This window comes from Nycticebus coucang, chromosome 15, assembly GCF_027406575.1.
Source record: "Nycticebus coucang isolate mNycCou1 chromosome 15, mNycCou1.pri, whole genome shotgun sequence".
Taxonomy (NCBI): Eukaryota; Metazoa; Chordata; class Mammalia; order Primates; family Lorisidae; genus Nycticebus; species Nycticebus coucang.
The window spans coordinates 36488215-36504494 of record NC_069794.1 but is presented as its reverse complement, the minus strand read 5'-3'; the positions used below and the strand labels follow the sequence as shown (position 1 = coordinate 36504494).

Genomic DNA, 16280 nt, shown 5'->3' with positions numbered 1-16280 from the left:
AATTTGCCCTAATTGATATATTTATAGAATGTTCCACCCAACAGTGACAAGATATGTTGTTTCCAATTGTTCTTGTAGCATTCAACAAAATAAACCATATTCTGGTTTGTAAAACAAATCTCAGAAAAATGAATTCAACTGGAAATCACTAACAGAAAGATATCAGCAACCGCTCCAAATATATGAATATTAAACAACATAATTCTAAATAATCCAAGGTCAAAAAGAAATTACAATGGAAATTAGAACATTGTTGAACTGAACGAAAATTAAAAATAGCTCCCAGAGTAAAATTTATAGCATTAAGGCTGGGCACAGTGGCTCATGCCTGTGACCCTAGCACTCTGGGAGGCCAAAGCAGGTGGATCTCTTGAGCTCAGGAGTTCAAGACCAGCCTGAGCAAAAAGTGAGACTCTCTAAAAATAGCACAGCATAGTGGGGGACACCTATAGTCCCAGCTACTTGGGAGGCTGAGGCAAGAGGATCACTTATAAGAGTTTGAGGTTGCTATGAACTAGGACACCACAGCACTCTACCCAGGGTGACAAAAAGAGACTCTGTCTCAAAAAAAAAAAAAAAAAAAATTGTAGCATTAATTCCTCATATTAAAAAAAAAATGGTCTCCATAATCTAAGCTTCCATCTTAAACTGGAAAAATAACAATTAAACCTATGACAAAAAGGAAGGAAATAATAAAGACTAGGAATCAATGAATTATAATAGAAAACAGAAAATAGGGAAAAAAAATCTATGAAATTAAAACCCATTTATTTCAAAACATTAATGAAACTGTTAAACCTCTAGCTAGCCTGATTAAGATAAAAAGAGAAAAGTAGGCCATGTACAATGGCTCACACCTGTAATCCTAGAACTCTAGAGGCTGAGGTCGGAGGAGCCCTTGAGCTCTGGAGTTGGAAACAAGCAAGAGCCAAGACCCTGCTCCACTAAAAAATAGAAATATTAGCCAGGATGTTGTGGCAGGCACCTGTAGCCTATAGACCCACCTACTCAGGAGGCTGAGGCAGGAGGACCACTTGAATCCAGGAGTCTGAGGTTGCTGTGAGCAAGGCTGAGGCCACAGCACTCTACTCTAGGCAACAAAGTTAGACTGTCTCAAATAAATAAATAAATAAAAGAGCAAAGAGAGAAAGAAAGAGAGTAATAACAAGTCACCAACTTCAATAAAATAAAAAAGATACCACTACACATCCTACAAACATTAAAAGAAAAAGAGGCAACGTGAACAACTTATCAATAAATTCAAAAACTGAGATTAAAGATCTAGATTCCTTCATAAATATAAACAAAATTCTCAAAAAGAAATACATAATCTATATAGTATATAGATATTACATAATCTATATAGTAATAATAGATATTACTGTATCTATTAAGTAAATCAAATTTATGATTTAAAATCTTTCTAAAAAAGAAAAAAAAAGCATCTAAACCCAGATGGATTTTCTGGTGACTTGTCTCATACTTCTATGTTAGAAATAAAAAGTAGAAAAGGATAAAAACTTCCCTACTCATGAGTCTAGTCATACCCTAAAACCAAAATCAAAGACATCAAAAGAAAAGGAAAAAGCTACTGACCATTACGTCCTATTGAAAAAGAAAATTCACTTTATGGGGGCAAGACATGATTGCAGGAGGGACTTTACCTAACAATTGCAATCAGTGTAACTGGCTTATTGTACCCTCAATGAATCCCCAACAATAAAAAAAAAATATATCAGAAAATCAAATCCAGCTATAGATAATAAAATAATACATCAAGACCAACTATGATTTGTATAAGCAATATAATTCCGATACATTTGAAAATCAATTCAGGCAATTCACTATATACACAGACTAAGAAAAAAAAACTATTATTATTTCAATAGATAGAAAACAGCCAAGTACCCATCAACCCACAAATGGATAAACTGTGGTATACGTATGCCAACAATACTATTCAGCCATTAAGAAAGATGGAGACTGTACATCTTTTGTATTAACCTTGATAGAGTTAGAGAACATTCTCTTTAGTAAAGTATCACAATAAAGGGAAACCAAGTATTCAATTTATTCAATACTAATGTGAAGCCAGTAGATGAAATGATACATGCTCACACAAGAGAAAAACTCAATTTAATTCAAGTTGGGGGGAGAGGGGAAGCGGGATGGAGGAGAGGGAAGGAAGGAGGGGGATTAGTGTGCTTTCATCTAATGGGCACAGGGTAAGGAAAGGTACACGGCACACCTCCTAGGTGAGGAACACGGACCTTACCCAGTAAACACAAATACTGTAACGTATTATACCCTTGTATTAATTTGAAATTTATAAAAAGAAAATGGCCAAAAACCTATAAACTACTTAGAAATAAATTTAAGACAAAATGACCTCTATAAAGAAAATATGAAAATATTTTTGAAATACAAAAAATAAGACATGAGCAAATGGAAAAATAGCCACATCTTAAATTGAGACAATATGATGCACTACAAATAACATGAAAATATTAATTATCCCGGCATTATGTAAACTTTAATGCGATCCTAATTAGAATCCCAACAAAAAACAGGGATTTTATGGGTTTTTTGCCCAGAGGAAAGAAAGGTGAGCATGGATAAAATGTTTTTTACAAATCAATGTTAGTTACATGTCTGAGAATACCTGAGAAAATTATAAAAACTGTAAGATACATGAAACTGTAAGATATGACAAATGTGAAATAAGGAAATACGAAAAAGACAGATTGCCTCAAAAATGGTGTTGATACAACAGTATGGCTATTACATCTCAAAAGTAAGTAAAAGTGGACCACCTCTCTTACACACAAAAGTTCCAAATGGATTAAAGATAAGACCAAATAAGGGAAAAAATAAAATCTAGGTATAGGAGATTACATTTATCAACAGAGAAAATTTTAAACAAAGTAGAACACCAAGCAAAAAAAAAAAAAAGAGAATTAATTATACAAAACTGTAAACTGTTATATATCAAAAGATACCCCTTGAACAGGCGAGATTTGCAATGCAGATGTCAGACAGATGGTTAGTGGATATAATACATCAAGAATTCCCACAGCATGACAATAGCCATACTTTAAAATTGGACAATGAAAGGGCAATTCTTAGAAAAATTCCAATTTGCCTATAAACATAGGAAAATATGTTCAAAATCACTAGCAATCAGGAGATATCTGTTATTAAATTAACGATGACATATCACTATACCACTATCACACAGGGAAAATGTCAACTATTACTGATGGAGATTCAGGAAGGAGTATTTACCTGCATTACTACTAAAATGTGAACTGTCCTCTATTCTTTTTAAAGCAATGTGGTGACATTTATGAAAACTAAAATCCCATGTACATTTTGAAGAGATAATCCTATCTCTGGGACTCCATCTATTCCTTACCTTAGGTCTGTCAGGGTACAGCTATAAAGATATTTATTACAACACTGGTTTCAGTGGCAGAAACAAGAAACACAGTATCACCCATTAATAAATGAATGATTGAGCAGACTATGGAGAAACCATACCCTGAAATACTATACAATAAGTTTTTTAGTGGATTTAGAGCTATAGCAGCTGGGTAGAAGGATTTCCCTTAGGCAGTACTGAATGTGGAAAAAAGGATGGAACGGGAGTTTCAAAAGACATATTCCATTTTTACAAGCAGTGACCAAAAAAACTTTATGTGTATGTACGTTCATGAACATGGAGAAAAATATAAAAGGACATGTAATAGTGCTGACAACATGGGTGATCATGGACAAACAGAATGACACTGTTGTCCATAGGAAGAAGAGGAGCTAAGTAAAGAAAAGTAGTTCACTACAAAATGAATTTAAAGTCTCCATACAAGTACATCCACTTTAATCAGAAAGATGTATTTGTAAATACTATGAATATTTCTGCAAAACAAAGTTTACTTCCTATAGATCTTCAGTTATGTTTCTCGGAAAAGCTAGTGTCATAGAAATAAAAGTGAATTCACATTTAAGTGTCATAAACACCTCCTACCTATGAGTTCGCTGGAAATATTAAAAGACACAGTACCTTTACAATTTATCAGATTTCATGTATTATACAATAAATGTACTAACAGTTTTTGAAATAAAAACTTATAAAAGCACATGCTTAAATAGAGAAAGATTTTCTGATAAGATTAGAATACTTAAAAGAAACTAAAGGATATATCTAAAAATATCTAGGGTATTTTTTAGGTAAAGATCTAATGAAGAAAATAAACTAAACCAGCCTACACTAATCTGGCTCTTCCTCCTTTATTCTGCTTCTTTTTTCTTTTTTTAAATGATTAGGAAGAATACCCTGCTTCTCCTTTGACCTGCCTATACTTTTAAGACAAAGCCCATGTTTTTTTTAACCTTTGTATTCTTAGCACCTAGGCTAAGCCTTGGCACGTAAGTGTCTGAACTTATAACTGCATAACTGTAAGTACTTGAGCCATCTCCCTAACTTTCTTTGAACAGTATGGATGCCTCCAACTGCACAATCTCGTTCAGGATTGACTGGGTTGATCTCTCTGGGCTGTTATACATGGAGTTTTTTTAAGCATTCTTTTTTGGGGGGTGGGGGAGGGGGATGGGGAGAGACAAGAGTCTTACTATGTCGCCCTGTGTAGAATGCTGTAGCATCACAGCTCACAGCAACCTCAAACTCTTGGGCTTAAGCAATTCTCTTGCCTCAGCTTCCCAAGTAGCTGGGACTACCGGCACCTGCCACAAAACCTGGCTATTTTCTTGTTGCAGCTGTCATTGTTGTTTCGCTGGCCTAGGCCGGGCTTGAACCCGCTAGCCTCTGTGCATGTGGCTGGCGCTGAAACCACTGTGCTACGGGTGCTGAGCCTTTATAAGCCCTCTTAAAGTGCATTTTGGAAGAAGATAAGTATTCATCTGATAGTGACTGAGCATTTCATATGCGCTGGACACTAGAAGGTGACATCTCTTTTGGGCAATGTGGACTTATCAAAATTTTGGCTTATTGAAACGAAATGAAAGTTAGGAAGACAACAGTGGTACTAAATGGAAAGAAACCATTTCACAGGTGTTGGCAATCAGAATTCCAGTTGTGACTTCGCCACTTTCTAGTTTGCCTTCTCTTGACTTTAATAGGTAATAACAGGTAACATGTGTCTAATCCACCTTACAGGACTGTTATGATGAAACTAAGACCAACAACTAAGGCTATACTTCAAATGTTCTATACTGTCTTAATTGCCAAGTTACTTACAAATGAAACAGAAGGTCACTGCTTCAGCCTGAAGCTGTGGATGATCTCACACATTCAACAGACTGGTATAAAATAAGAATTCTATTAATGCTTTCTATAGACTCATTGAGTTCATTTCTTTCTTGTTACCTCTTTCTTCTTTTTTTTTTTGTTTTTTTTTAGAGACAGAGTCTCACTTTATGGCCCTCGGTAGAGTGCCGTGGCCTCACACAGCTCACAGCAACCTCCAACTCCTGGGCTTAAGCGATTCTCTTGCCTCAGCCTCCCAAGTAGCTGGGACTACAGGCGCCTGCCACAACGCCTGGCTACTTGTTACCTCTTTCAATGAAATACTTTATGTGTTTGCTAAAGTTACTTGTATTTATACATAAAGCAGAAGCACATTTCAAAGGAAGTTACCCTTGAAGTACCCACCTAAAGTTTCTTTATAAATATCCCTTCAAGCAACACCTGATAATTGCAAATGATTGGGATCCTCAATAAAATTTCTGTTTTCAAGTTTTTCCTTCCATTGCACTGATCATTAAAAAAATTCTTATTTCTGTTCATTAATATTAAAATATTTTAATGTAACATAAATATGAAATTTAATATTTAAATATTCTCATTTTTAAAAAGTTTTTTGAGAAGGCTAAGATTTCTACCATATAAAAGTACATTGGATCCCTTCAACAATACGAAAGAACTTCATTAGATAGCATGTAAAATGCACTTTAAAAAATTGTATTCAGTTGCTTTCATAGCCCAAATAAACCTTCTCCAAACTCATTACAGCACTGTATGACCTACTGGCCAAGTACATTTTAGGATTTATTTCTAGAAAAGAAAATTTTCTGGTGATACAGCACATGATAAAAGTTTGACAAAACACCAGAAAGCCGTCAGCTCTAAAAGATAACAGAAAAAATTGGTAGGAAATCACCACAGCTGCCAAAACATGTTTTTTAATTTGCATTAGTCCATTAGTAGGTTTGCATTTTCTTTTCAATAAAAAAAAGGAAACTTTTTTTTTTTTTTGAGTTTGTGGCTCAACTCCTGTGGTGCCCAACTCCTGTAGCTCAAAGGAGTTGGGCACCGGCCCCATATTCCAGAGGTAGCGGGTTCAAACCCAGCCCCAGGCCAAAAAACTGCGGGGGGGAGGGGGGGAGAAGGAAACTTTTTCCAGGAAGGACTTTTGCTCCCTATCTACTAAAACCTAAAACCTTGATTTTCCGGATAGAAGCAATTCTTCCCCACACACTTTGTTGAAACAACTTACAGCACTTGTCCATTTATGAGAATAATTCTGCCGCTTTCCACATAAGCTTTACCTCCCCTTCTTGATTTTCAGCTCGTTAGTGATAATGTCCTACTCCTTTCTGTATATGGGTCCACATACATAGTAGGAGCTAAATATGTGTAAGTCAAATGGGTAAGTGAAGCATTTAATAGAAATAACATCTTTATTACTTTTATTATGTCCCAAACTTTATAACTTTATCCAATAGCAGAATGGATACTATCCAGAATTTATCAGTCCTGTTGCTGTTTCCTTCTAAAATAATTTTTTAGATAAAGTTTCATAATTTGTTTTATTATACATATTAGCAAACAAAGTATTGGCTTCTATATTGAAGTAAACATTGTAGTAAATGTATTCTGGCAAATGTAGTATGTCAATATATCTACTATAAATAATACAGCCTCTACAGCATTTATTTGTATAATACTCCCACTTTTTTTTTTTTTTTCCTTTTTTTTTTTAGAGACAGAGTCTCACTTTATGGCCCTCGGTAGAGTGCCGTGGCATCACACAGCTCACAGCAACCTCCAGCTCCTGGGCTTAAGCGATTCTCTTGCCTCAGCCTCCCAAGTAGCTGGGACTACAGGTGCCCACCACAACGCCCGGCTATTTTTTTGTTGCAGTTTGGCCGGGGCTGGGTTTGAACCCGCCACCTGCGGCATATGGGGCCGGCGCCCTACTCACTGAGCCACAGGCACCACCCAATACTCCCACTTTTGATCTATTCTACACTGCAGTTAACTCTGGATTATTCTATTTAATGTTAAGGAAGACAAGAGTAATACAAGAGGTAAGTTCAGTTAGCTTTCTAGGGTTCAAGTATCTACTGGTACTTTAAGCTATTGACCATGATTGCATTACTTAACTTTGCTGAAAATCAATTTTTACATCTATAAAATGGAAATTGTAATACACAGTATATATAACACAGAAATCATAATATACATACAGTCTATAATACAAGTGGTATATATACATAATCTGCAATTATATACAATATCTACTATACAATGTGATATTTGGTATATTTTGCATGATACAAATATATGTATCATATTCTAGGATAAATATCACTAGTTATTGAATAAAGGATAGAATCTCATAATTTTATATATTATATACTCCTGTAAAGTCACGTAAGACTCAAATATATAAAAGTCAAAGGACCACCCTCATGTTTCAAAGGACCCATTCCCACAGACAAAAGGGAAATTACATAATCTGCAATTATATACAATCTATTAAATAGTCATTAAAAATATCTGTATAGTATTTTGTATGTTCTGTAATTTCATTATTTTTCATAATTCAGGTTAACGCCAATAAGCACTTTCAATAAAAAGTCACCACTTTCAACCCAGCTAGTGATGATTGTCTTAATTGTATATCAAGATAATAAACCCTGCTTCTCATAACTAAAAGCACCACTTTCATTTTCTCTCTTTTTTTCCTCCATCTTGTTAAAATAAGGTCAAAAGCAATAAAAATTTCAAATAATTTTTGAAATTATTGCTAAAAGTGGCAAAGTCAAAGCACAGCAGGGGCTGGGGAAGTGTTAACTTGGAAAGGAAGCAATAGAAGAGCTCAAAAAAAGCATTCATCAAATGACATTCATAAGTCAAAATCCAGTATGTAAGAGGCACTTCACAGGTCACCACATACAGCATTCCACATGCCAGTTATTTGAAAGTCAACTATACAAAAAGCAAAAGCGCCAGTACCAGTTTATTAAATAAGCTAACACGTAAAAAGCCCACCGCCTAACTCGTGTATTGCTGCACACTAGAAGAGCTATTTTATTTTGTAGCTACTATTTATTCTGAACTACTGTTAAGAGAGGCATCAATATACTGGAGCAGGTCATTTCTTACTGAGCGCTAAACATGTACTAAGTGCTACACGAGATGCTTTTCAAATCTTCAAAAATATTATTTTTTTTGCTAATCTTGGAAAGATTCTGCTATGTTGAAATTACTGAGATTTGTTTTTGTTTTATATTTACCAGTAAGTAAACTGAGAATTGGAGAATTAACTTGCCCAGTTGAGACGAAACTTAAAACTGGGTAATTTGATGTTTCACATGCAGTACTGTTTAACCTTGCTACACTACAAGGCTTCTTTTTGCAAGAAGAAAAAAAACTTTTTCAGAAAACTGCAGTGAATTGAGGAATGTCTACGAGGGCTGAATGTATTTAGGTAGCGACGGATGGTTCAGGTAGGAAAAGACCAGGATAGCGGCATCGAGCTACTAAAAAGACAGTCACACGAGCTTTATTGTCACTATTCCCCAATTCGTTCCTTCAGTATGTATTTTAGCACTTACCATGTATCAGACACTGTGTTAGGCTCTGTGTTAGAAGCCAGTAAAATAACTAAGATTTATTTCCTGCTCTCAAGGGACTTATTACTGGGACAACACAAAGCAAAATAATGAGCAATTAACCCCAGACGGAATACCAGTGTCCTAGGGACCAGAGAATACAGACCAGCACACAGCGTATTTTTAAAGCAGAGAATGATCAAAGAGGCCCACAAAAAGTGATATTGCTGTTTACAGTGACAGTTGTAACATGAACAGGAGTCAGGCAAGATGTACTTGTAATATATTGAAGAGCTAGTTTGAGTCTTATTTCTTTGCTCTTAGGAGAATATATAGGCAGAGTGTAAAAGAAAAAAATATTTTGTATTTTTTAACTGGGGACAACGTAGATGGGAAAAATTATAGAAGTATGACTATAACCACGGGTTCAACAAATTTTCAAATAACCAGTAAGATCCCCATCATCTTTATCCTGTACTTTATACAATGTACTTAAGAAAACACATGTTGTGCTGCAACGTTTTAATCTAACCAATAATCTTTTCAGCTGTAAATGAGACAGCTTTATCAACAGAATCTTGGCTTAACTGAGGATCTGCAGTTCAATATACTGTTTGAAATTATAGTACAACTTCACAAATGTAATGATTCCATAAAAAAAGTTAAGGGCATTTTTAATGACCACTTGATGGAGGCTTCAGTGGACTCATTAAAGAAAAAGCCTGCAGGTTTTCAATCTCTAATCATTGTTGATCTTCATTTTCAATTTTCTATAAACGATCACACGAACAGTAATTTTACGTCCGTACGTAGTATTTCTTTTGAAAAGCTCGGATACGTCACCTGCATTATGTCAGTAACTTCTACGCTAGCTGCATTGAAACTTTTAAGAGTGACTTTCTCAGATTGTAGAGCAAATCTCTGGTGAGACAGGAATGGAATTCATGACCTTTGACTGCCAGAAGTTTTCTACCCACATTCGGAAATTCCTTCTCCATAAGTGTAATTTATACACTCTCTTTGAGAAGCTAGAAAGTTCACCCCTTTTGGCAAGGGGTGGAAAGGTTTGGAGGGAGGGGCTTTCTGGTCAAATTAGCTGCCATGCTACTACTTCATAGTTTTACAAACTGCTTTAGCCCCATTACCTCATTTAACCCTCACCATAGCCCTGCGAACTACACATTATTTTTCCCATTTTATAGACTAAGAGAGGTTAAGAAATTTGACCAAGTTTGTCCTGAGTTAGTAACCAAGAGAGCCAAATTTAAATGGAGATGTTTCTGCCGCTGAAATTAGTTCTGATTCCAGATGTAAAATCTTAGGGGTCACTGATTATGAAGAAAGGTTTCCCTTGTTTTTTTTATAATAACTTATTTGTTTGCCATTTATGTTTGTTTCGTTTGTGGCAGGGTTTTTCTCAATGTTTTGTTATGAGTTAGTTTATTAATCTCAAAGTAAGCACAGTATTACTAAACACAGAATTTGAGGAAAAAACAGCCCTGTTTCCATCTTTTTTTATACGCATGTGTATGCGGCTATTTACTATTTTTCATGGTCATAAAATGTACGCAGTATGTATAAGCCACACATGCATAAATACCATATACATATACACAGATACGAAATACAAATATATACTTTCATATATAGTATACAGTCATCCCTTATCGTGAGGTTGATTCCCACTCCTCTCCCTTGGCAGATATCAAAATCCAAGAATGCTTGAGTCTTTTATAAAAATTATGTAGTATTTGAATATAATCTGTACACATCCTCCCATATGCTTTACGTCATCTTGAGATTACTTATAATACCCACTACAATGTAAATTATATCCAAATAGGTGCCATACTATTTTCTTAGTATTCTTTTTTTTTTAATTTTAGAATATTTTATTTTATTATTTATTTATTAAATCATAGTTGCATACATTAATGCAATTATGGTATACAATGTGCTGGTTTTGTATACATTTTGAAATACTTTATCAAACTGTTTAACATAGCCTTCACCTCATTTTCTTAGTTATTATGTTAAGACATTTATATTCTACATTTAGTAGATTACATTAGTATTCTTATATCGTTATTTTTATCATTTCTTCCCCAAATATTTTCTGTATCCATGATTGGTTGACTCCACCAATGCACAACCCATGGATACAGAGTGCCAACAGTATACGTACACATCACTGTGAGGATTGCTGTGAAAAGTCATATATAGTGAAAAGCATCGTGCGTGTCACACTTGGGACACAATTCCTGACTGCCAAAGCCAGACAGCAGCAATCACGGCAGCTTCCACAGCCTTTGACAGGAGTAGGAAAACCGTCCCAAAGCTAATTTTTTCCCCCCTCTCACCTTCCATGCAGCAAAATAACAGCAAGAGCTTTCTGCCACTCCTTCTATACCTAGAACAGCTAATTATTACACTAAGAAATATTCAAAAATACAGACCAGGAGATGAGCAACAAAAGAGAAATATGACGTTATATTTAAAAAAAGACAGGAAGAAAGACTATACCAGAGTAGAATTCTTTGGGTAAAGATCCTGTAATCCACTGCTGACCAAAACAAATTTTTATGGAGCAATGTGACTACTGAAGTAGCCACTCACGACAACACCCCAACAACCAAAAAATCCTTTTGTAACATAATTACTGAGAATATATACAGAAAGGAACCATTTAATCCACACCACGTGTTCTCTACCACAAAAACTCAATAGCTGACATAAGATAGGGTGTGGCAGGCCCAGGCCCTGAAAATGAATTCTGGTCAGTTGCAGGCAGTCAGTCAGGGCTCTAGCTGGGTTTGGAATCCAGAAACCCAGGGGATCTAACACAGCCTAAGGGTGCTGACCTTTGGGGCACAGGGCAAGGCCCATCTATTTACTTGCATTTTGCCTTTGAGAGGAGTGGTTGTGGTAGATGAGTTAAGTTTATGGTTATACGGTGTTGCCAGTGATTTAATTTTAATATTTTTACCCTTACATTTTGCACACACTTGAAAGATGAAAGCTGTCCTTCACTTGCAGGCTGAAAAATGAAAAAGTTTGAATTTAGAAACAAAAATAAACACTGGGCAAAAATATAGATTTTTCCAGTCCACTATCATATGGTATTTTCAAAATGTAGATCAGAGATAAACAACTACAATGTACTTCGGAAATTATTTACAAAAAATGAAAATCATTTTCTAAACAAAAAAGAAAACAATGACTAACAGTTTGGGGACTTCTAGCTTGTTCATTAATCAACAGCCAATCACAAGTGGGTATACTTATTTACCAAAAAAAAAAAAAGAATTTTTCAAGTAAGTTTGTGCCATCACCATCACTACTTTTATATAAGTATTTGTATTAATACATAAACTATCTACAGTCAGATTTATGAACTTGACATTCTAAGATTATTTCTCTCACAAGAAAAACCAATTGACGCCGCAATTTAATGTGACTTATTTAATTTACATAAAAATGAAATGTTTATGCTTTCCATTCCGTATGATGGAAAGAAGTCCAGGACTTTTATATGTTCAATATTTAACAGTATCATCTCACTGGGGAAGGTTACTCAAAACTCCAGATTAACCAACACTGGCTTGAGTTCAAAACGTTCTCAGTATAGGCCTAGAGGCCTAAGCATTTGTGTGGTCTTGGCCCAAACAAAACACACCTGTATTTAAGACCAAATTATTTCATTAAGTTGATAATATCCTGCTTTGTGATATACTGTAACATCTAAAACTCTTTCTGAGGCTGCTAAAGTACATAATTTCCCTTCACAAGAGGTTTGGATAAAAAAAAAAAAAAATTGGTGAACAACATGTATATATATTTTTACACGACCAGAACACTGAACACTATGGATATTACAGGCCTGTAATGCTCTTGAGAATGAACTTCAGACATCCTGATTTGTTCTCTCTTGGCCCAGGGAGAGTGAACATACTGGTGTTTGCAGTCCCTTCCCTTTCAGTACACACATAGGCTGCAGCTGTAGTAAACAACCACCAGCCAAGAGTTGCTAAGGTCAAGGTCTCAAATGCTATACCAGGACTATTTCCTCCCAAATGACATTCTTTTCTTGAAAAAGAACTTTCTAGGGGAAAAAATTACTAAGGGCTCATGAGCACAATTATTATTCAATAAACAGTAATGAAAAGCATTCCACAATAAAGTTTAGCTGACTGCATTACTAAGTAGTAGATAAATAACTGAAAGACTTCAAAAATAAACAGAAATCTCTCAAGGATGTTTTGTTTAACCTAACATAGCTCTGTTGGTTACCTGGTTTTAGTTTATAAATCATGAAAATTTTATGTGAAAAATTTTATAGTAGTTACCAAATGATAGTATAATAAGCCTCTTTTCTAAATAAACTACAAATTTCTGCCAATTCGTGTATGCTCAAAACGCTCCCTCTCCAACTCAAAACAGCTTAATATACTCAGGCTGGTGTCAAAACTGACCAGTCTGCAGCAATAAGGATACAACTTAGGCAACTGAAATATTTGTCCTTCCACATCTTATTTCTACTAAGCCTCTAAAGTTCAAAATTTTCTAGCTTAAAGGAATTCCCTTTAACATAACCAATTTCTATTTAATTAAATATTTTAAAATATATAAACATGTGAATGAGGTATGTGAAGAGCACAAGCAGGCTTTTTTTCGAGGGGAGGGAAGTTCACTGTTAATTAAATGTCAATTCTAGTTTCTTAGAAGATGGCACACAGCCACTCCTCAAAGTGACCACTCCTCTTCCCATTCAAGGCTGCTGCTTGCTAAAAGCCACCAAATTTATTTCAAAGCATTTACTTATCCAAACAACTCTGTCATCCAGTAGGAAAAGGACACGGAGGCGTCTAGGTGGATTTGCAAAATGACGTGTATCTGATTGGCAGATGTCTACAGAAGCAACTAGATGCACATGCACTAAATGTAAATAGAGTTGCTCTTCTCTCTGGTGTAGCAGGGAAACCGAGAGAATATTCACGCACATTTAAAACAAAATATGCGAGTGCTTAGCGGAGAATTCTATTAGCCAGTGGAATTATTTAAACCGATCCATACAGAACGATACTTAAGCCATCTGTATAGTTAAATTAGAGGGCTGACAATATTAACTACACAAACTGTTTATCCAGATTACACATTCCGCTGTATTAATACCCTTTAACTCAACACAGTCAGCTTTTATCAGCTGAATTAAGACTATTACTATTAAAGTATGCAAAACTCGAAAGCGCAGGGTGAAGGGGGTTGGGAAGCTGCAGGGCATATAACAAAGGAATTGGTACTTTTTCCAAGCATTTGATTCAAATGCACAGCGAAACAAAACTGTTGAGTGCACCCCACCCTTTTCCCCAAAGATAAAAGTTTTCAAAGTTCTAGTAGGCAGTTCTCTACTCAACAAAAGCAGGATTGATTCTCCCCGTAGGGGAGCATCTAACGTGAACACCAACTAATGTCGCGGAGGTCAAGTCCGAGCCCTCAGAGCGAGCTTCCAAGGCAAGAAGTGGCTCCCAGGCCGACTATGCGGGTTCCCGGCCGGGGTGGACGTGCAAAGTTGCCCCTTGCCAACTCCGGCCAGGTCCCCCGTAATTGCAAATAACAGCCACGAGCCAGCCCCTAGCTACTTTCATGGACCAGGCGTCGTAGCAAGTGACAGTTACACATCATTACGGCCAGAGACAATAATGAATGTAGCACCAGGACCACTATTCATGCCAGCAGTGTCATCTCCGCCTTAACCCCTTCTCCTCCACTCTGTCCAGCGCCCACAGGGACACACGGCTCCGGTGCGACAGCTATTCATCCACCCGGCTCTATTCCTGGGGGCCAACTACTTCCACGACCCCCCTCCCAATTCAACCCTAGGGTTTTATTTCTCATTCTTGGCAACTGTCAGGCAAACACTGCAACCAACAATTCCACTAGGGGTAGAGAAACATTGGCTTAATTCACGTTACTTGTTAAGTTCTTTTAAAAAAATTTTTAGGGGAACGGAGAAAGAAACCTCCTTTCTTCTCCACGAATCCGACCGACGCAACTTGCTTTGCAACAGCATCGCCCTTTCTCGGCCCCCTCCCTCTTCCCAACACTTTCCCCCTTTAAGAACACAGACCAACCAAAATGATTTAACTTGAGCAGATGACAGAAGGAAAATAAAACATGTAAAGAGAATACGGTCTGACTGGGGATGGCAAATAAAAAAAAAAAACGGAGGGGGTTGTTTATTTTGATAAGAAACGGAATCGGCACAGACCTGAACAGAAGCTGCAGAGCAGGAGAAAATGTTTTCTTTCCCTCACACAGAGTCCCCTGTCTCTCTTTCCCTTTCTCTCTCTCTCACACACACACACGCGCGCGCGCACACTCACTCTCGCACACACACGGCGTCACCCGCGCACACGCACACGCAGAGCCTCTCAGCGGCTCTCTGCAGTTCTCAGGAAATGAATGGGGGGCAACCCAGGGAACTGTTGTACTTGCAAATCACTTACCCGGATCACATGATGCGCTAAATGTAGGGTGGGCCGGTGGGTGGAGGCTGCCGAGACGCGAGCCCGGGTCTAGCGCGGGGAGCCTAGCCAGGCCCGCATCGAATTACCCCGGGGCCCAGCCGAGGGGGTTGCAAGACGCCGATTCTCCTTTGCAGCCCACAGCTCAGGAAACCGGAGAGGCGAGGGTGGGTGGGGTAGGGTGGGGTTGGAGGTGGGGGTGAAAACAAGAAACCCCCAAACAAAAGAGCTCCTGGTCCTCCTCCCCAGAAACAAAGCCCCGCCGCTGCGGGCGAGCCCCGGGGTGGGGCCGAGGGCGGGGGCGGCGGCGGGGAGGGGCTCGCTCAGCAGGCGCTAAGTCGCTTTATTGCCATAAAATGGGGCCCCCGAGCCGCTCCGCCCGAGGATTAGGAGGCGGGCTCTGAGTGTGATGGTTGAAATCCCCTGTGGGAAACTAACCCCTCCCCGCTCGCAGAGGTAGAAGGCAACACCCACTGCCCAGCCCTCGCCTCCCCGCCCGGGCCGCCGGGCTGGGGGGTGGGTCCGTGGAGCCTCCACCCCGCCCCACCCCGCCCCACCCCTGCCCCCGCCCCCCGGCCTCTGGCCTCGGCCGCGCTTCCCTTTCACCTGCACCACCTTGCTGCGGCGCCCAAAATAACCTACACATGGCCAACAGAGCTTTGGGAGCCGCCGGCCGAGTGGGGCCCGCGGGGGGCTTGCGGCGGGAGGAACCCTGGGATTGTAACTCGCCCGGCGAGGACTCGCGCTGAGCCGCGAGAAAGTCCCCTCTTTTGTGTCACAGCGCGCACGCCAGCCTTAGGAAGAGTATTCGGAGACAAATAAAGCGCGGAGCCCGCTGCTCGGCCCCCGCCTCCTCCCCGCTCGCGCCCGGGTGGGGGCGTGCAGGCGGAGGCCGGGCGC

At 38.3% G+C, this 16280-nt stretch overlaps 1 protein-coding gene across 4 annotated transcripts in view; it reads right to left on the bottom strand.

Annotated features, from left to right (window-relative positions):
* KLF12 (KLF transcription factor 12) overlaps positions 1 to 15762 on the bottom strand; it is a 490726-nt gene extending 474964 nt beyond the window's left edge. For 2 of the 4 annotated variants that reach the window (XM_053563730.1, XM_053563729.1), the window contains exon 1: positions 15363 to 15762. The gene's annotated coding sequence lies outside the window, so the exon portion shown is untranslated. Of the gene's footprint in view, positions 1 to 15124; positions 15283 to 15362 lie in introns of those variants that run through there. The other 2 variants (XM_053563731.1, XM_053563733.1) reach the window with 1 other exon arrangement.
* Positions 15763 to 16280: the final 518 nt, after the last annotated feature.